This window comes from Leptonychotes weddellii, chromosome 1, assembly GCF_054177405.1.
Source record: "Leptonychotes weddellii isolate Sample4059 chromosome 1, ASM5417740v2, whole genome shotgun sequence".
Classification (NCBI taxonomy): Eukaryota; Metazoa; Chordata; class Mammalia; order Carnivora; family Phocidae; genus Leptonychotes; species Leptonychotes weddellii.
The window spans coordinates 24,255,679-24,276,825 of record NC_138369.1 but is presented as its reverse complement, the minus strand read 5'-3'; the positions used below and the strand labels follow the sequence as shown (position 1 = coordinate 24,276,825).

Below are 21,147 nucleotides of genomic sequence, written 5' to 3'. Positions count from 1 at the left end.
TATATATATATATATATATATATATATATATATATATATATATATATATATACCACATCTTCTTTATCCATTCATCTGTCGATGGACATCTTGGCTCTTCCCACCAATTGTCTCATTTTACTCATGAGATCTTTTTAGGTGATACTGTGAGCACTCCAACCTGGCAGGTGAGACTCAAAGAGTTTAGAGTTCACTTGCTCTCCAAGATTGCCCTACCAGTTAGTGACAGAGGCAGAATTCAGACTCCCACATCTGAGTTCTTAGTCCCAAGTACCGTCTCTTTCACGTTATAATGACCTGTTCAGAAATTCTGCATCCTGGTTATTATTTTCTATTGAAAAGTGTGCAGATCTCCCTTGACTTATAATGGGCTTACGTCCTGAGAAACCCACCATAAGCTGAATATACTGTAAGTTGAGAATGCATTTAATACACCTCACCTACTGAACATCAGAGCTTAGCCTAGCCCACCGTAACAAGCCCAGACCACTTATATTAGCCTACAGGTGGCCACAGTCATCTAACACCAAGCCTAGTTTTGAACATCTCATGTAATTTATTGAGTACTGTACTGTAAGTGGAAAACAGCATGGTTGTGTGGGTACAGAATGGTTATAAGTGTGTTGCTTGTTGACCCTTGTGATTGCAGGGCTGTCCAGCATCACAAGAGAGGATCCTATGCATAGCACCAGCCTGGGAAAAGATCCAGATTCAAAATTTGAAGTACGGTTTCTCCTTAATGTATACTGCTTTCACACCTCTGTGAAGTTGAAAAATTACAAGTCGAACCATGGGATTGTCTGTATACCTTTAACCCAGTGGTCTTTAACCAGTTTTGGACCCTCTTCGGAGACAAATACATATACATGCATATGTATATATGTGTGTGTATGTAAAATATGTTATATATATGTAAAAATATATAATATGTATATATGTATAATGCTTTAATAATTTTTGGAGGGGTGCCTGGGTGGCTCAGTCATTTAAGTGGCTGCCTTTGGCTCAGGTCATGATTCCAGGGTCCTGGGATCGAGTCCCACGTCGGGCTCCCTGCTCAGCGGGGAGTCTGCTTCTCCCTCTGCCTCTGCCGCTCCCCCCTCGCTTGTGCTCTCTCTCTCTTCCTCTCTCTCTCTATCTCAAATAAATAAAATCTTTAAAAAAATAAAAATAAATAAAAATAAAAATTTTTGGAGATTTTGAAGATCCTAGTTGAGAACACCTGCCCTGCAGGAAAGACTCTTGGGCTCCGAGTCGGGTTCCTGATGGCTTCCTTATAAGAGGGAACTAAATTGCTGAAGTTAACAAACTCTTCCAAGTGTTTCCAACTAGCCAAGTCAAACTTCAAACTTGGCAGTTGGTCTACCCTGTAACAAGAATAGTAACTGTTTACTTATTAAGCACCTAACAGGGTTGATAGTGGATACATACACCAGGGCAGTCCTACTGGTGGTAGTGGGCATCCATCACATCATTCCTGCTCACAGCCTTTTGAAGGAGATGGTATCATGCCCGTTTTACAAACGAGGATCCCGAGGCTCCAAGGCACTTGACTCATGAGCTCATGTGCGGCAGAAGCCTAATTCTAAATCTAATTCTAAATCTGCCGCTCTCATTCCCCTTCTTGTCCTGGCTCTGAATGTACCTCCCCTTGCAAATCCTTTACAGGTCATGCATTATATCCCATTGCTTCTCTCTCTCCTCTGTTTCCCAACCTGGGCATATTGACATTTTGTTTCAAACCATTCTGTTGGGGGCAGTGCGGGTGGGGAGAGGCAGGCTGCGCTGTACATTGTAGAATGTTTAGCTCTATCCCTGGACTCTGTGCTATGCACCGGCAATCGGAAGAACCTGCCTCCCAACCCCTCCCAAGGTGTGACAACCACAGATGTCTCCAGACATTGCCAGGTGCCCTCTGGGGAACAGAATCACTGTCTGTTGAGAACCATCTCTTTTTGTCTCTCCCCCCGCAACGCTCATGCATATAAGTATTCACATGACCACTGAGGGCTTACAATGTGCCAGATAGAGTGTCAAGCACGTTCCCTGCATTATCTCAATAAACCCGCACAGTGTCCCATCATCTTATTTACTTTATGTCATAGGTGAGCGAGGCCTGCATGTTTCAGGATTAGTAACTTGCCCAGAGTCACACAGCTGCTAAGGGTGGAGCTGACATTTGTCTCAGCTCTGTGTGCCTCTGGAGCCCTGGGCTTTATGAGAAATGTTTTCACCAAACTACTTAGTTGTTGGGAGCTCCAAATTAATCAGAACCCAAGTATTTTCATTGTTTGGGATTTGTTCGGCTAGTAAGCTGGAAGAAAATTTTAATGGAATTGTTGGTCATCATATTTCTCGATCATTTATTATTATTCTTTTTATACCACTGCTTTTTATTGTTAATCCTTTCTCACTAAAATATCAACATCATCAACAACAAAAAAGATCGAAGCAAAATCTTGCTTTGAGCCTAATTTCTGAGCATAAATCTCGTCTTCTTGAACAAAAAATTAAAATAATTTCTTTATAAGGGGACAGCTACTTCTCTAAGTCATCTTTCGGCCCATTTTTCAGTGGGTGCTTCCTGTGCTTGTTAACAGCACAAATCATTGCTAAATAACTTGACCATAAAGGCAATTGATTTCTTGGAAATTCTAATAGGAAAGTTTTCAACAAAATAATTTCTTTTTGACAAGCAGCATAGTTTTTAAAAGGGAACATGTGCATTTGAGAGCTCTGGGACTTGTTATTTTTCTCAAAATGCATTTTAACAATAACTTTACAAGTTAATAACATATTAAAATAACATATATTAGAAGAAGCTGATAAAGAGAGAAGAGGGTGCAGCCTTAATTGGGCTTGATGTAGTAGGTTCTTAGGATGAGGTGGGCATTTGATATTTGTACCTGCTCAGTATCTGTACCCTCCTGCTTTGGACCTGTGGGTTTTCCCTTGGGGAACAAACTTTTACACCATATGCGGTATTACTGAGCTGTTACTCAAACACCTTGCTCTCCCGTAGCCAAGAGGTGGTCATGTGACCATGGTAGGTCTCTCTGGCTCACTCTCCAGGGATCCAGGGATTCTGAATCTTGCGTACTTTGACCCCAGGATGGAAAATCGTTGCTGCTGATTCTTCCTGACGGTGGTGTCTAGAAGAACGGACTGCCTGTTATTCCTAGTGACCTGGTTCCTATGGCTTCTAACATTGTTCTAGTTTTACTTCGGTTTTTTCTTTCTTTGTTTCTTTTTTTAAAGAGGGAGAGGAAGAGAGAATTTCAAGCAGACTCCACACTTAGCACAGAGCCTGATGCAGGGCTCGATCTCATAACCCTGAGATGATGACCTGAGCTGAAATCAAGAGTCAGACACTCAACTGACTGAGCCACTCAAGCGCCCCTAACTTTACTTTGAATTCTAGGAGCTTTTCTGTCTTGCTTAAGGTCATAATAAGTGGCAAAGTCAGGATTTGAACCCAAGTGTGATTTGAGAGCCCAAACTCCTATCCACTACACTAATTGAAATACAGCGAGGACATACTGAAAGCATACATTCATATTAGGTCCATTTTTGACTTCATAAGATATTTTTCAATCTCAAGAGGGGACCATTTCTCCTCCACGTGTTCCACAATGCAAAACAAGCTGCAAAAGGTAAATGCTTTTCTCTTGCCTCCGTGTGGTAAATTAGAATAATTATTGTTAGTTAAAACGGGACATGAATGAAATGTCTTTATCAAATACCAAGTTAAATGGAGTTTCTGTTTTTAAACCACAGAAGATAATGCTGTCTTGACAGATTGTGAGTGACAGAAAGAGAAGTGTTTTCAGCGGGATCCAAATGGAGACGTTGCCAGAGAAAGCATAAGTAGCAAAATCAGAAAGCTCCGGGGGTTTGGTATGGAGCGGTGTTATCAATGCCTCTTTCTTCTTGTGGTTCCTAACAATAAGATAATTTGGTACTTTCACATTTTTCCTGTTGATTTAAAAATGAGTGACAAAAAATTAAAAGAAAAAAGGGAAAAGAAAGGAATACCATAGACAAACCATTGTTGCTGGTGGTAGATATCAATAGTAATGGGCTTCACACCTTATTTTTGTTTATCATTAAATGGTTCTTTGATGTAATTCTAAATATGTCATCTACTTCCTTGTTATTATCATTGGTGCCTATATCCATCCATTCATATTCCCCTCCTCTTTATCTCTGTGTACACACACACGCACACACACACACACACACTCACTCTTTCAGCCACACATACGTATATACTCTTTCTCCTGAATGCAACTGCACAGTAAAATGTACCTGTCCATTGAGAGGCCAGTGCCATCTGGAATTTTACCCATTGGCTATGTGGTGAATTTGGATAAACTCTCTAAAGCAGAACTCTCTCTCTTTTCATGTGATAGAAGTCCCTGACAGATTGGGAATCTCCTCAATTCCTCTATCATTCCAAGCCTTTCAGATGAAGGTGGAATCCTTGGGGAAAATCTGTCTGAGAGGGGCAGTACTTCTTGCACATTCAACTGAAATATGGTAAAAGTGAACAACAAAATTGGCTTTGATAACAATCCTTGGCTGCAAACATGAGTTCCTGGAATTTTCAAAGGGTCTTAAGAGGTACCTGTCCAAGTGATTCTCAGACTTTGAGACTAGTAAAACTTTACGCCCTAAAATTAAGGACTGACTTTACTTTGTCAACTTCTAGTTTTGCCCCCTAAAAAAGTATCTGAATGAGAAAACTATCATTCAGTATTGTTTCAGAAAAAGTAGGCCATTTGGATACTAAAAGAGTAGAAGGCATAATCTTACAATTTAAATTATCAAGTATGTTTAGCTTTATAAAAACCTCACAGTTTTGTCTTTGTTTTTGTCATTTTGTTACCAATGAATGAAAACTTCATCATGGATTGGTGTCAGCCTTTTACCTGGTTTTTAGGAACCACTGATTTAGTCCAGCCTTTGTCTGTACTTGTTTCTCTAAAGATTTCTTTTTTTTTTTAAAGATTTTATTTATTTATTTTGAGAGAGAGAGAATGATTGGTGGCAGGGTTTGGGTGGGGGGGAAGGCAGAGGCAGAGGGAGAGAGAGAATCCCAAACAGACTCCACACCAAGTGCAGGAGTCCGATGTGGGGCTCAGTCTCACAACCCCAAGATCATGACCTGAGCCAAAATCAAGAGTTGGTTGCTTAGCTGACTGAGCCACCCAGGTGCTCCTCTGAGGATTTCTGCCAAAGGAATATTCCATTTATACTTGAATACTTACAGTGAAGTGGAACTTATTATTTATAATAATAATCCCTTTTGTCTTGGGGCGCCTGGGTGGCTCAGTTGGTTAAGCGACTGCCTTCGGCTCAGGTCATGATCCTGGAGTCCCTGGATCGAGTCCCGCATCGGGCTCCCTGCTCGGCGGGGAGTCTGCTTCTCCCACTGACCCTCTCCCCTCTCATGTGCTCTCTCTCTCTCTCATTCTGTCTCAAATAAATAAATAAAATCTTTAAAAAAAAAAAAATCCCTTTTGTCTTTGGGCAGCACTGTTGAAAGTTCTTATGTCAAATTGAAATCTCTGTACTTGTAGCTTCTTTTACTCATTGGTTATGTGGGGATGATTTGGAGCCTGAGTAGAAAAAGATGGAGCCTCTTTATGCACAATGGATCTTTCAGTTGACAACTGTTGTCATAGTGCCCCTTCTTGTCTCTCCTTACCCCAGAACTACAGTCTCCACCCCTGTAACTATTCTTTCTGTTTTTTCTGATTATGTGCTTAAATTCAAAAAAATTATTTTATTAAAATTTCTTTTATTTGAGTGTAGTTGACATACAATGTTACCGTAGTTTCGAGTGTACAACATAGTGATTCAACATCTCTATGTTATGCTACGCTCACCACAAGTGTAGCTACCATCTCTTACTATACAACACTATTACAATATCATTGACTATTTCCGCTATGCTCTACTCTTTATTCCTGTGACTTCTTCATTCCATAACTGGAAGCCTGTATGTCCCACTCCCCTTCATCCATTTTGCCCATTGCCCCCACTCCTCCCCTCTAGCAACCATCAGTTTGTTCTTTTCATTTATGGGTCTGATTCTGCTTTCTGCTTGTTTATTCATTTATTTTGTTTTTTAGATTCTACATATGAGTGAAATCATATGGTATTTGTCTTTCTCAGTCTGACTTATTTCACTAACATAATACCCTCTTGGTCCATCTGTGTTGTTGCAAATGGTAAGATTTCATCCTCTCTTATGGCTGCATAATGTTCTATTATATATGTAGGGGTGCATATATCTTTTCAAATTAGTGTTTTTGTTTTCTTTGAGTAAATATACAGTAGTGAAATTATTGGATCATATGGTATTTCTATTTTTAAGTCTTTGAGAAACCTCCACACCGTTTTCCACAGCAGCTATACCAGTTTGCATTCCCACCAGCAGTACATGAGAGTTCCTGTTTCCCTACAGCCTGACCAACACTTATTATTCCTTGTGTTTTTTATTTTAGCCATTCTGACTGATATGAGGTGATATCTCATTGTGGTTTTGATTTGCATTTCCCTGATGCTTAGTGATGTTGACCATTCTTTATGTATCTGTTGGCCATTTGTGTGTCTTCTTTGAAAAAATGTCCATTCAGGTCCTCTGCCCATTTTTTAATCAGATTGTTTCTTTAGTGTTGACAATTTTTTAAAAATTATGAAAAATTTTTTTATTGTGGTAACATCTATGTAACATAACCTTTATCATTTCAACCATTTCTATAGTTCTGTGGCATTAAGTACATTCATATTGCTGTGCAACCCTTACCACTTTCCATCTCCAGCACTTCTTTATCTTCTTAATTGAAACTCTGTATCAATTCAACAATAAGTCCCCATTACACCCTTCCTGCAGCCCATTGCAACCACCATTCTACTTTCTGCCTCTATAAATTGACTACTGTAGGAACTTCATATGTGTAGAATCATACAATATTTGTCCTTTTGTGACTGGCTTATTTCACTCAATATAACGTCTTCAAGGTTCAACCAGGTTGTAGTATATATCAAAATTTCCTTCCTTTTTAAGGTTCAGTATATTCCATTGTATGTATATACCAGATTTTGTTTACCTGTTGATCAATAGATGAATAAATGTTGAGTTGCCTGATTATGTACTCTAAAATATGCATACTCCTATCTATCAAAACCCATTTCTCATTGCTGGGCTTAGAACTACATAAACTGTTTCAGGAGTGGTTTGCTGGCTCCAGGTAGCAAATAGAGTCATTCTACAAGCATGTGTGAATTGCATATTATGTATAGATCCATTAGGCACTGTGAGCCTTGCTGAAATGAGTCAGCTCTGCGTCTAGTCCTTGGTTTAATCCTTAAGTGTAGTGGATGGATACACATATTTCTTTTCTTTTAATAGACTTTATTTTTTTTAACTTTATGAATCATGGAACTGATTGTTTCTTTGTAGTGGCTGTTAGAAAGCCCAAGTTAAATTTAGCAAGTATATAGGACTTCAAAGCATGACTGTGAAAACTCACTTTATTTATTTATTTATTTATTTATTTATTTATAAAGTAGGCTCCACACCCAGTGTGGGACTTGAACTCACAACCTTGAGATCAAGACTCACTTGTTCTACTAACTGAGCCAGCCTGGCACCAAGGATAGACACACTTCTAAACTGCCTTGTGGACAGTGTCATTAGAGGATCAAAGAGGACTTGATGCTAGAATTGAGAGGAAGCATTTCATGCTTCCAGCTGAGAGGATCAGGCAGCTCTCTCTCGGGGAAGTTCGGCTTCTGGGGCTCAGAAAAAGTGTAGCTCTGTGGACATGTAGAAACGCAGAAAAGGTATTCCTGGTGGAGGAAGTAGCATGAGCCAAAGAGCACAGTATGAAAGTGCAGGACATGTTCCACACTGTTGCCTTATTTATTGGCTTTCAGCTGCCCCATAGGATGTTTGCACAGTGGTGCCCTGGTGCTAATCTATGGGACCTCTGTTGTTTTCCTCTGTCTGTGGCATAGTGAATTATCTTCTATTCTGAGATTCTGTGCTTCCTCTTGTTTGGGGGAATTAAAATGAACATTAAAATGAATTAAAATTAAAATGATGAGGATTATGAGTGATAGTTTTATTTTGTTTTCATGTTCTGATTGGTCAAGTAAAAACCTGGTGACTCAGACTGCTGTCTGTGTTTTTAAGGTAATTCTTCTGGAGTGGTGAAGGCAAAAAGGCTACATATAGTGAATGTAGCAAATATCTATTAAAGAATGAAAGAAGGGCAGTAGTAAAAACAACAGTAACAACAACAAATATTCATGAAGTGGCAGTACCCTGATAAGCCTTTTATAGTTGTTTGCTCATTTTATGCTCACAACCACCTAAATGAGGTATAAACAAAAATACTATTCTTATTTTAGATGTGAGAACTGAGCCTCAAAAGGTAAAGTCACCTCCAAAGGTCACATGGCTCATAAATCATTGAGCTAGAGAATGGATCCAATAGTTTGACCCAAGAACCTTTCATACTATGCTGTCTACCGCCCCTTTGGAAGTCTTCTATCAGCCTTCCAAGGATTGAGTGAAAGTTTTTTGTTTTGTTTGGCTCAGGAATTGTTTTAGAACCACAGGTTCAGTAAATATTCCCAATAGAAAATAATGACATAATAGTAAACTAGGGGTATATACACTGATGCCAGTTATATTGTACATGGGATTCCTTCTCCTTTCCCATCCCAGGCTTCTGTTTCTTCTTCTTTTGCTGACATTCCCTAGTGTCCATGACTCTCAGCCATCCCCCAGTTGTAGTACATTTTAGCCCTTTGTAGCCCAGCCATACTTAGAGTTTCTTTGATGTCTTTTTGGCGGGTGTAAGAGGATAAGTCTCCCTTTTGCTATAGAATACGTTAATTGTATTTCATAGTTCTTTCCCAGCCTTTTAGGTGGCTAACAATTTGTGTTAGAGGAGTAGAGAGGAATTTTGAAACCAGGGTTTTTATTATGATTTTAGCATTGGTGAATATCTTATATTCCCTTGCAGGGTGTCTTTAATGGCTTCTATGGATCACAGTTTCCAATAGATTTTTCTCCCAAATTTTGTTGTCTGGCATTATTAAATTTTTAAGAAGTATGTCTCTACACTTTCAAAATCTCATAAAGACTTTCTGTCATCATAGGAAGCAAGGGACCCAGCTTTGATTTGCAAAATTGGCTCTACAAGGTAGCATGTCGTTATTCTATTTAGAGGACTTGAAAGCAAATTCAACAATTCAATTATATTTAATTTGTAATTAACGCCCTCCCAAGCAGGTAATGGTGCGTAACGTGGACACTACTGCTTTGGATGGGCAAAGAGTAGAACAAAATGGCTTCTTTTAGAGAAAGCTTATCTTAGATAGGATCCCTATGACTACTATCCCTATAGTAGTACTTCTTGTTCTGACTTCTGGCTCCAAAACAAAACCCTTCTCTGGGAACTGCCTCCTGATTCAAGCAACTGAGACTTTGATATTTGACCCCATTACTGGGATAGAGATGACTGGTTTAAGGGTAGGCATATGACTATGTTTTGCCAGTCAGCTGATCTCTCTTAAGAATTCGGAATTTTGAACTGAGAGAAAAAATTAGTACTGATGGTATTATAGTCCCTTATGGCAGTGCTCTAGAGAGAGGTCTTGAAGCTGCTGCCTCCCAGTCTTCTGGAGATACCTTGATTCCTGTTTTTCATAAAGCTTGGTTATTCAATTCTTCCTTTAATTTTGTGAAGTACTACGGTATCCTTCCTCTTATCTTTGAGCAGACTTGCTAGACTTAGTCTGTATTTCTTGCCACCAAACTTACCCAATAGAGAAATCAAATAAACTTAATTCTTTTTTTAAAAGATTTTATTTATTTATTTGAGAGAGAGAGATAGAGAGAGAGAGCAGGAGCAGTGGGGAGAGGGAGAAGCAGGCTCCCCGCTGAGCAGGGAGGCCAACATGGGGCTCACTCCAAGGACCCTGGGATCATTATCTGAGCCAAAGGCAGATGCTTAACCGACTGAGCCACCCCAAATAAACTTATTCTTTATTAAATCTGTAAAGCAAGTGGTAAGGGTTGCATCCACTTGGTGGTAATTATGATCATATTTAATTGTGTGTGTGCCAGTATGTATGTGTGTGTGTGCTTGATTGAATGATTTAGTATTTTACCAGATGCTATAGAGCATTATTATTTTCATCATCATTGTCATCATAAGCATCATTGTAATCATAGTGGCTCTTGTTTATAGAGAACTTTCTATGATCTGACCGCTGTATTAAACACTTCACATACAAAATAACATTTATTATATAATTACAAAATACAGTCAAATGGATATTTTCATTATCACCATTTTATAGGTTGGAAAGGTGAGGCTGAGAACGTTGCTTAAAGTCATGTATCTGGAAAGTGACATAGCAACAATCTGAATCCAGGTTGTCACACTCCAAAGAAAGATGATACTCTTAAGCTCTGCATTGTAATATAGATACATAGTTCTGCTCCAAAGATATTATATTCCTGGTTGATTGTTTTCTTTATTTTGAATGTGGAAATGAGATGGGGATAACATTGTACTTTTGGGAAATTTAATACTCTATTTTTGTTGGCTTAATTTTATTATCCTTTGTTTTATGTAGGTTATATTGTTTGATGAGGGCAAAGGGCAGGCAGGTGGGGCACAAAATAAATTGTCCCAAGAAACCCTCTTTGGGAAGATGACGTTGAAACTGAGACAGAATGATAAAGTAAGACAGCTATACAAAGATCAGGGACAGGGTGTTCCAGGGAAAGGGAAAAGCAAATGTGAAGATACTGATTTGGGAATGAACTGGTGCGGTTAGAGGGACAGAAAATAGACCCATGAGGAGTGAGCAAGGGAGTGAATGGTAAGACAAGACAGAGCAAAATGCTGGGACTGGATCAGTCTAGGCCATAACAGGGAATATGCATTTTATTATAAGGACAGCGGGTTAAGCAGAGCTGCATTGACTACCAGATTTATTTCTTAAACCAGAAAATGTTTTAAATTTATAATTCCATATTTATAATGTTGGCCACAACATTATGATTATTCCTTGTCTGTCCTTTAGTATTTTTCACCATTTGTGAAGAAACATTAAAACAAGTTAAATGGTAGTGTGCCGAGTTTTTTTTTCCTTCTTTTAAAGATGGTTGTTTAACTAAGACTAAACAATGGGAACCCCTTGTGAACATGCTCAGTATCATTGTGGAGAGCCAAGAGAGCCTCTAACTGTAACAATGTTCATGGTTGTGATTTTTTTTTTAGTTTTTTAATGTTTTTTTTTAAATAAAATTCCAAATGTTTATTAAAAAAAATAAGCACAGCAGGTTAGCCATTTACAAATTTAGGGGAGAAGAATAATATGATTTGTTTTACATTATAAAGGATTAATTTTTGCTCTGGTAATGGTAGAGTAGCCAACAACCCTCCACAGAACAACTAGAAAAATTATACAAAATAAGGAGAAAATATTTATTTAAAGGCATTGAAGAGCTACCAAGGTTCTTGGGACTTGAGGGTCTAGAATCCTGGAGAGAGGAAGTGTGCTGAAGGGACCTCAGTATTTTCACTGTTTTTCTCCATGAAGCATTTGTGGATTTGTAAATGATAAAGCTCTGAGAAGCTAAAAAGCCCAATAGAAAACAGCAGCTAAGAGGTTGGGAAAATTGAGCAAAGATTTTGACAGTCCTAATGATGCAAAAATCCTAAAACAAAATAATAAAAGACCAACCAATATATACAAAAGAGAATATGTCATGAGCAAGTGTATTTATCATAGGAATGAGAGGTTGGATAACATTAAAAAAATCAAATAATATAATAAAGAAAAATCATATAATCATCTTAATAGATACAGAAATGCATTTGATAAAATTTATATTTAGTCCTGATGAAAATGTTTGGCAAACTAGGAATATAACTAAACATCTTTAATAGAGAATATCTGAAAATAAGATGAACCCAAAGAAATGCACACCAAGACACATTATAATTAAAATGTGTGTAAAGACAGGGAGAATCTTAAAAGTAGCAAGAAAAAAACCAACCCGTTAACATTCGAGGTAACCCCTATATGACTATGAATAGATTTATCAGCAGAAACATTGCAGGCCAGAAGGGAATGGCACAATACACTCAAAGTGCTGAAAGAAAAAAATTCCCAACCAAGAATACTCTATTCAGCAAAGTTATCATTCACAATTGGAGGAGATATAGAGAGCTTCCCAGATAAGTTAAAGGAGTTCATTACCACTAAACTGGCCTTACAAGAAATGTTAAAGGGAATTCTTTAGGCTGCAAAGAAAGGGCACTAATTAGAATAAGAAAACATAAGAAAGTATAAATCTCACTGGGAAAGGTAAATATAGAGTAAAGTTAGTGGATTAGTCACTTACAAAGTGTATATAGCTAGAAAACAGAAGTGGGAAAATAACTGTAACTACAATAATTAATTAAGGAATACACAAGATAGAAGAATGTAAAGTGTGACTTCAAAAGCACAGGATGTGGTGGATAAATAAGTCAAAATGTAGAGCTTTAGAATGTGTTCAAACTTAAGTTGTTATCCATTTAACATAGATTGTTAAAATTTGTTTTTTGTAACCACAAAGCAAAAACCTATAGTAGATACATAAAAGATGATGAGAAAGAAATCTAAGCATACCACTAAAGAAAGTAATCAAACCACAAAGGAAGATGGGCCACCTGGGTAGCTCAGTCAGTTAAGTGTCTGCCTTCGGCTCTGGTCATGATCCCAAGGTCCTGGGATCAAACCCTGCACTGGGCATCCTGCTCAGTGAGCAGTCTGCTCCCTCTCTCTCTGCCCTTCCACCCCTGCTGGTGTGCACTCTCTCTCAGATAAATAAATAAAAATCTTAAAAAAAACACACACACAAAGGGAGAAAGCAAGAGAAGAAGAAAGGTACAGAGGAAGTACAAAACAGCCAGAAAACAACAAACAAAGTGGCAATAAGTATGTGCCTGTCAATATTTACTTTAAATGTACATGGGCTAAATTCTCCAATCAAGAGACACAGAATGGCTGAATGGATAAAACAACAACAACAACAACAACAACAAAACCAACAAGACCTATCTATATGTTTCCTATAAGAAACTCACTTGAAAGGTAAGGACATACACAGTTGAAAGCGAAAAGATGGAAAAAGATATTCCATGCAAATGGAAACCAAAAGAAAGCTGAGGTAGCTATTATTTCAGACAAATAGACTTGAAAATAAAGACTGTAAAAGAGACAAAATAATAAAGAGGTCAATCCAACAAAAGTATATAATATTTGTAAATATTTATGCACTCGACATAGGAGCACCTTAATATATAAAGCCAATATTAATAGCCCTAAAGGGAGAAACAGACAGCAATACAATAATAGAAGAGGACTTCAACATCCCCCTTACATCAATGGATAGATTATCCAGACTGAAAACTAATACAGAAACACTGGCTTTGAATGACAGATTAGACCAGATGGAATTAATAGATATATACTGAACATTCCATCCCCAAACAGTAGAATATACATTCTTTTCAAATGCACATGAAACATTCTTCAGGATAGATTACATGTTAGGTCACAAAACAAGTTTCAATAAATTTAGGAAGATTGAAATCATATCAAGCATCTTTTGTGTATGGTGACAGGTATTGACCAGATTTTTGTAGTGATCACTTCACAATATATACAAATATTGAATCATTAGGATATACACCTAAAACTAGTATAATGTTGTATGCCAGTTATACCTCAATAAAATAGATCTGTAAAGAAAATCCACAGCAAACATGCTTAAGTGAAATATTGAGAGCCTTATCCTGAAATTAAGGATGAGAAATGGGTGACAGTTATCACCCCTTCTTTTCAGCATTATACTGGAGGTCCTAGTGAATTCAGTGAGGTTAGGGAAAAAAAAAGATATAAGGATTGGAGACAAAGCAATAAAATTATATTATCTGCAAAGATATAATTATGTAAATTTAACAATTGAATTTAGCAAGTTTGCTGGATACAAAGTCAATATAAAAATATATTTTGTATATATTAGCAACAAAGAATTACAAAATGAAATTTTAAAAAGATAGCATTAAATGGGGTTCCTGGCTGGCTCAGTCAGTGGAGTTTGTGACTTTTGATCTTGAGGTTGTGGGTTCGAGTCCCATGTTCGGTGTAGAGATTACTTAAAAATAAAATATTTGCGGGAAAGCTGTCATGGCTGCGCCTGTATAGAACCACGGGGTTCTGACCTCAGCGGTTCTACTTGTCCAGTCCCTATGCTTAAAGTCTGGGTTCAGCTGTTGCTAAATCTTCATGTTAAAAAGTATCCATCAATGTTAAAGTTTTTTCATTGAAGACCTCTCCAAAGCAATGGAAACCAACGGCATGTCTTCTCTTTAAACAACGACTTGTCTTCTCTTTCACTCCCTGAAGTGGCATTGTATTATATAGACTACTTTAAAGCAATTTGAAAGTGTTTTGAGTGGATAGCACAATGAATAGCAGAGCAGACAAGTCAGTACTTTAGTTCCAACAAGCAGAACTATGAGGCTGTATCCTTTGGGATTTTCCAGACTGAAAAATGTTTATTCAAACTGGAACCCAAGAAACCCTCTCTTAAGTGACTTTGGTAATGGAGTCATCTATTAGATATCTATTTCAGGATTTCTTAATTTTTAAATCAGGAGATAATTTTCAAACAAAGGGCATAGGCACTGAAACAGTCCTTACAGTTGACAGACTGCTTTGTCCTAGAAGACTGTCCTTTGATTCAAAACACTCTCTTGACCCTGATGATGGATTGAAGAAGATAACATTTCATCATAAGGCCTCCAATGAAGATGTGCTCACCAAGGAAACAAAACCAACCCCTGTCAACTATAAAAAACTGTCTCAGGAGTGTAGTTCTCTGAGTGATGTGTTCGATACGTTTTCAGAAGGACCTATATTTCCCAGTAGTAACTATTTTTCAGCAATGTGGATAATTGCCAAAAGGATGTCTGATGACCAGAAGCGTGTTGAAAAACAACTGATGTTTAACCACCCTGCATTTAACCAGCTGTGTGAACAAGTGATGAGAGAATCCAAGATCATGCACTGTGACCACCTGCTGTTCAGTCTTCATGCTATGGTGAAGCTTGGAATTCCTCAGAACACTCTGCTGGTACAGACTTTGCTGAGGGTGGTCCAAGAACATATCAATGAGTGTGATGAGAAATGTCTTTCAGTTTTGTCAACTATGTTAGAGGCAATGGAGCCATGCAAGAATGTGGACGTTCTTCGAGCAGGATTGTGGATACTAGTTGATCAGCAAGTCTGGAAAATAGAGCGTGTCTTTACATTACAAGCTGTGATAAGATGTGTTGGAAAAGATGCACCGATTGCTCTTAAAAGGAAACTGGAGATGAAAGCCTTGAGAGAATTAGACAGATTTTCTGATTTGTTGCCATGAATCACCGCTCTATTATACTTCTGGATGAATCCAGTAAGATGGTCATAGGTAATGTCCATGGGTGTCCTTTTAAAGTACTGATCAACATATTGCAGTCTTGCAGAGACCTCCGGTACCATAATTTAGATCTTTTTAAGGGAATAGCAGATTATGTGGCTACAACTATTGACATCTGGAAGGTAAAGCAAGTTCTCTTTCTCCTCATTTTATTTGAAAACCTTGGCTTTTGACATACTGATTTGATGGACTTGTTCATGAAGAAAGTGAGCTGATCTTGCCTCTCTAAACATGAAAAGCATTATCTGTATTCTTCATGTGTATTCTTCTCTCAATCAGTTCTACAAATGCCAGACCTCAGAGTTCCAAGAAGTTATGGCTGCCTACTTCTCTGACTGGTTATCTCCACCACATCTTTTCTGAAAATCTATTAAATGCTGTGTGTTCATTTTGCTTGATGAACCATTTTCCCATGGCCCTTATTAATCCACTTCTCCAAAAGGACGTCATCAATGAACTGCTGATGTCAGGTAATGAGAGGAATGCTCACAAGCTTTGTATTTTGGCTGCTTGCCTAAAACTGGATATTTCTTGTCAGAACACCGTAGATTTGGCCCCACCACCGCTGCTGTCCACAGCATTGATTCAAATGTGAAGGTGGCAGATGCGCTAAGTAGCCTTCTAGGAGAAGGATACTTCTCAAAAAACAGACAGTTGACACACAATTACCATATTGATTTTGAAGTAAGAATGGATATTAACAGGAGTCAAGTGCTTCCATTTTCCGACGTGGTAACTTCCGCTGCAGATACTCAAGGAGTAGCTGTACTGTGTGTTCCTAGATCTACTTACTGTTTGGATTTAGCCCACCCCAGAGGGTTCCTTGCTATGAAAATGCGACATTTGAAAGTAATGGGTTTTCACGTGATCTTGGTCCGTAATTGGGAGGTAGAAAGGCTGGAGATGCAGGATGTAGTCACACTTTTGAAGACCAAACTCTACTCAGCTGACGCCTTTCTTACAGCTGATGTAAATCTGCAAAGCACGTGTTAAAGTCAAAGCAGCTTTTTCGTATTAGCAAACATAAGTTTGTAAAAGAACTTTAATAAAGACTACAATTCAGAAAAAAAAATATAAAATCTTTGAAAACATAAAATAAAATAAAAAAGATGGCACTTAAAATGAATCCTACAACATATAAAAAAAAAAGACTATAAACTACAACCAAATTGTATTCCCAAAGAGTATGAAGTGGAACGATTAGATATCTGTATCCCCAGATTACCCTATACTGTATACACAACTAACTTGAAATGCATTACAGATAAAAATGTAAGCACTGTTAATTATAAAACGTCTAGATGAAAACATACAAGAAAGTTTTTATGACCTTAGGTTAGTCACAGATTTCTTAAATATAACACCAAAACCAAGATCCCTAAAAGGAAAAAAAGATAAATTGGACATTATGAAATTTTGAAAAAATGAAAATGTAAGCCACAGAATGGGATAAAATATTTGCCAATTATATCTGATCAAACATTTACATCCAGATATATAAAGAACTCTCAACAAGTAGACAAACCAAAGTATTTATATATATTAAGGGCAAATAAACCTGTGAAAATATGCTCATTATCTCTAGGGATGTGTAAATTGAAACCACAAGAAGATGTCAATTCACTAGAATGACTAAAATAAAAAAGATAATGAAAAGTGCTGGTGAAGATAGGGAGAAATTGGGAAAATTTATCCATTGCTGGTGGAAATGTAAATGGTACAGCCACTCTGGAAAACAGTAGCAGTTTTTGATAAAGTTCAATACATACTTATTTATGGAACCAAGCAATTTCATTTCTAGTTATTGAAGTAAAAACTTACATGAAACAAAGTCTGTGTCTACACAAAGACTTGTGCATGAACATTCATAGCAATGTCATTCATAATGGCCCCAAGCTAGAAGCAATCCATGTATCTATCTGGTGGTTAGTAGATAAACAAAACCTGGTATACTTACATAAAGGAATGCTACTCAACAGTTTTATAAAGGAATAAACTACTGATGAGACAACTTGGATATACTTCAAAAATATTACCCTAAGTGAAAGAATATAGACACAAAAGATATAATTCCATTTTGATGAAATCTCTAGAAAAAGCAAAACTATAAAGATGGCTATTTTTGCCTACTGTAAGAGTGGGAATTAACTGTAAATGAGCATGTGGTAACATTTTGGGTTGATAGAAGTGTTCAAATAGTAGATTGGGGTTATGTTTGCACAACTGTATAATTTGCTAAATCGTGAAATTGTACGCTTGAAATGGATAAATTTCATGGTATATAAATTTTACCTGAGTAAACCAATTTTAAAGTTACCATTTAAAATAGCCTAAGATATTAAAAATAAGAATAAATCTAACAAAGGATGTATTAGATGTCTACAGAGAAATACTATTGGGAGAAATTAAAGATAATCTAAATAAATGGAATGACATAATATATTCATGGATTGGCGGGCTCAGTATCGTAAAGAGGTCAGATCTCTTCAAATTGATCTCAAAATTCAGTGAAGTCCCGGCCAAAATATCAGAGTGCCAATGGCCCAGAATAGGTAAGATAAGTGAAGAAGAATTAGAACAAAGTTGGAGGACTTAAAACAATGAGATATCAATATATATTGTAAAGCTACAACAATTAGGATAGTGCAGTATTACTCAAGAATAAACAAATAGATCAATGGAACAGAATAGAGAATATAGATATAGAACCATTCATCTAGGGACCTGAGAAAGGTGACACTGTGGAGCAGTGAGGAAAGGGCTGAGACAACTGGGCATTCATGTGAGAAAAACATTCCTCACATAATAAACAAAAATAAATTCTAGCTGGATTGTTGATCTGAATGTGAGAGGTAAAACAATAAGGCATCTGAAGGTAATACAGTAGAAAATCTTAGTGATTTGGGGATAGCCAAATTTTGCTTACCAAGAAGAATTATTTGTAATATGCAAAAAATGGAAACTTCCCAAATACTCCTCAACTGATGAATGGATAAGTTAATGTAATATGTCCACACAGTGGAGTATTATTCAGCAAGGAAAAGAAATGAAGTATTGATATGCACTATAACATGGATGAAGTTTGAAAACCTTATGCTAAATGAAAGAATCCAGTCACAAAAAACTATAGATTATATGATTCCATTTATATGAAATGTTCAGCAAAGGCAATTCAGTAGAGACAGACATGGATTAGTGCTTGCTTAGGGCTTGGTGAAGGTGAGAGTGTTGGGAGGAATGGGAAGTGGCAGCTAGAGGGCATGCAGTTTGTTTGGGGGTGATAAGAATATTATAAAATTAGATTATTGTGATTGTTGCACAATCCTGGGGACACACTAAAGAACTTTGAATTGTGCATTTTGAATGAATTGGATAGTTTGTGAATTATTATTTCAATAAAGCTTTTTTTTAAAAAGCAAAAAATGAAAAGATAAATATATTAGACTGCATTAAAATGAAAAGTTTTTATACCAAAGACACTATTAAAGGAGAGAAAAGGGGGCACCTGGGTGGCTCAGTCGTTAAGTGTCTGCCTTCGGCTCAGGTCATGGTCCCAGGGTCCTGGGATCGAGCCCCACATTGGGCTCCCTGTTCTGCAGGAAGCCTGCTTCTCCCTCTTCCACTCCCCCTGCTTGTGTTCCCTCTCTTGCTGTGTCTCACTCTGTCAAATAAATAAATAAAATCTTTAAAAAAAAAGAGAGAAGAGGCAATCCACAAAATGGGAAATGATAATTGCAATATATATGTCTGTCAAAGGACTAGTTTCCAAATGGATATCTTTTATAAATCAATAAGAAAAAGAGATAACCTGATAGAAAAAATGGGCAATGGATTTGAACAAGTTATTCACAAAAGAAGATATCCATAGGGCCAATCAGTATTTGAATTGCTCCTTATTATAATTAACCATCATGGAAATGCAAAATAAAGGGACTGTGAGATACCACTGCACACACATCAGAATGACTAAAATGAAGAAGACTGATAATACCAAGTGTTGACAAGGATATGAAGCAACTGGAATACTCATACATTGCTGTGTTGTTGACAATTAATATAATCATTTTAGCAAATTGTCCGGCAATATCTGCTGAAGATGAACAATTAAATGCCCTATGATTTTGCAGTTCTACTAGACATATGCTCAAAACTATGAGAATGTTCATAGCTCCATTATTTTTAATAGCTCTCAAATGGAACTCAATCTGAATGGTCATCAACAGTAGAATGAATACATAAATGGTATCATCATACAATAAAATATTTATAAAGCAAAGAAAATGAATCAGTTATTTCAACTTGCAACAACAAGGGTGAGTCTCACTAACAGAAGAAGCCAGATATGAAAGTGTATGGACTGTATGGCACCGTTCACATAAAATCCCAAACCATGTAAAACTGATCCATATTTGTAGAGGTCAGGATAATGGTTAGCTTTGAGATGGAATTAGGGGGGAGTTTCCAGGGTGTTGGTAATATTCTCTGTCTTGACTTGGGTGGTGGTTACATGAGTATGTGCACTCTGTGGAAATCCGTTATAATTTATGCACTTTTCTGCATGTATGTTACATTCCATTTAATAAATTTTTTTTGAGAGTTGATTGGAGTGATGCAAAAATGAGGGCAGGATTTGAGAAATTCATATAATTATCCATGTGAAATGATGTGGGAATCGGTAGTGGTGGGAAGAGAAAGAAGGGGCAATTTGAGAGGCAGTTAGGAAGTAGTTTGGATGTAGCTTGGTGGTTGATTCAGTATAGTAGTGTTCTAGGTTGAATGGTGTCGCTGCCAAAGATATTTGAAATCCTAACCTTCCATTGCCTCAGAATGTGACTGTATTGGAATCATGGCCATTGCAGATATAATTAGTTAAGATGAGGTCATACTGGAATAGGATGGGCCCTTAACACAGTATGACTGGTGTCCTTCCAAGTAGAGAAGAGACAGAGAGATACACAGGAGAGAATATGGTAACAGAGGCATATAGTGATGCAGCTGCAGGCTCACAAGTGCCAAGGGTTGATGGCCACCACCAGAAGCTAGGAAGAGGCAAGGAAGGTTTCTACCCAGAGTCTCAGAGGGAGCATGGCCCCATGGACACCTTTGATTTAGGACTTCTTGCCTCCAGAACTGTGAGACAACACATTTCTTTCCTTTGAGCCACACTCAGTTTGTGGTTTTTTGTTACAGTAGCCCTAGGAAACTCACACAGGGAGGATGGAAAGGCAACCTCTGGGTGGATGGTGCACTGAATTGACCAAATTGAATTTTACATGGACCATCAAAGTAGAATTTGAACATTTAATTATGGGGAGATGATGCTTTTAGCAGACAGTAGAACACAATACATCAAGAATTGAGGACCTCGAGAGAGCATTTTGTTCCTTATTCTGCATTCGGCCAGGAATTCACCTAAATCTCTTTGCCTGGTCAGGAATATATCTTCTTAAAGCATTTAGGAGAATGGCTCACAGCCTTCCTTAGAATTATTTGGAAGAATGGCAGCAGGAGGGGCAGTTTGGTATGGTTAGTTAACATGTCCCTGCTTGTTTTTTCCAACTTGTGGGGCACAGCTG

General features: G+C 37.5%; 1 protein-coding gene and 1 pseudogene across 2 annotated transcripts in view; both read left to right on the top strand.

The window, feature by feature from the left end:
- Positions 1-21,147, top strand: part of FHIT (fragile histidine triad diadenosine triphosphatase) — a 1,147,690-nt gene that overhangs the window by 124,112 nt on the left and 1,002,431 nt on the right. The gene's annotated exons all lie outside the window — the stretch shown is intronic.
- Positions 10,744-19,726, top strand: LOC102750260 (FAST kinase domain-containing protein 2, mitochondrial pseudogene; annotated as a pseudogene).